This window comes from Orycteropus afer, unplaced genomic scaffold (genome assembly GCF_000298275.1).
Source record: "Orycteropus afer afer isolate SDZICR_OR568_19922 unplaced genomic scaffold, OryAfe1.0 scaffold00001, whole genome shotgun sequence".
In the NCBI taxonomy this organism is placed as follows: domain Eukaryota; kingdom Metazoa; phylum Chordata; class Mammalia; order Tubulidentata; family Orycteropodidae; genus Orycteropus; species Orycteropus afer.
In genome coordinates, this window is record NW_006921588.1 from 26,628,039 (window position 1) to 26,629,430 (window position 1,392).

Genomic DNA, 1,392 nt, shown 5'->3' on the forward strand with positions numbered 1-1,392 from the left:
AAAAAAGGTATTTGCAATGAATAAGTCATTGGTCTTTTAAAATTCTATCATGCAATCTCCAGCATTATTTCTATCACCGAGGCCATATTTTCCAACTACTGGTAACTCTTTTTGTTTTCAAATTTTGCATTCCAGTCAGCAATGATTATCAATACATCTTGATTGCATGTTTGGTCAATTTCAAACTGCAGAAGTTGGTTGAAATCTTCAATTTCCTCATCTTTGGCTTTGGTGGTTGATTAGTAGATTTGAATAATAGTAATATTAACTTATCTTCCTTGGAGGCATATGGGTATTATCCTATCACTGACAACATTGTACTTCAGGACAGATCTTGAAACTGTCTTTGTGATGATGAATGCTACACCATTCCTCTTCAATTTGTCATTCCCAGCATAGGAGACCATATGGTCATCTGATTCAACATGGTCAAAACAAGTCCATTTCAGCTCACTAATGCCTAGAATATTGATTTTTATGCATTCCATTTCATTTTTGACAACCTCCAATTTTCCTAAATTCATACTTTGTACATTCCATTTTCCAATTATTAATGAATGTTTGCATCTGTTTCTACTCATTTTGAGTCATGCCACATCAGCCAAGGGAGGTCCCAAAAGATTTACTGCATCCATATCATTAAAGTTGTCTCTACTCTGAGAAGTCAGCTCTTCCCCAGTCATAATTTGAGTACCTTCTGATCTGATGGCCTCATCATCTGGCACTTTATTGGACAGTGTTTTAGGGTTATTCATAAAGTTTTCCAGTAATGTATCAGGCAGTGTTTCACTGCTAATTATAAGGTTTTCACCAGTGAATTCTTTGAGAAGTGGATGGGTCCTTCCTTCTTCTGAGTCTGTCTTAGTCTGCAGGCTCCACTGAAACCTGTCCACATGGGTGACTCTGCTGGTATTTGAAATACCAGTGGCATAGCCTCCAGTCTCACAGCAGCACGTAAGTCACCACAGAATGACAAAGTGATAGACAAGTTCACCTCCCTTAGTTGTTCCTAACCACTCACTGTGCACCCACCTCTCTGGGTCCCAGCCTTAAAATAAAGCCAGCCCCAAAGCCAAGCTGACCAGCCCTGCTTGGCTACAAAAAAACAATGAAAACCTATCTTGGTTCCGTCATCTTCCAGGTTCAGGCCAAAATGGTCCATGAAAATTTTAGTTAAATGATCTCTGTATTCATAAACATTCTCATTCTTTTCTTGCTTACAAGCCTGACCTTTAAGCCAATGATATTTATGGGAAAAACATTCAATTATGTGGTAGTTCAGTTTGTGTGCCAACTTGGCTGGGCCTGGTTGAATGGCTGGGCAGCTGGATGTAGTATTCCCCATGATGAGATTCCATGGTGGAATCTACTGGGAGCAGCTGAGTAGCTGCC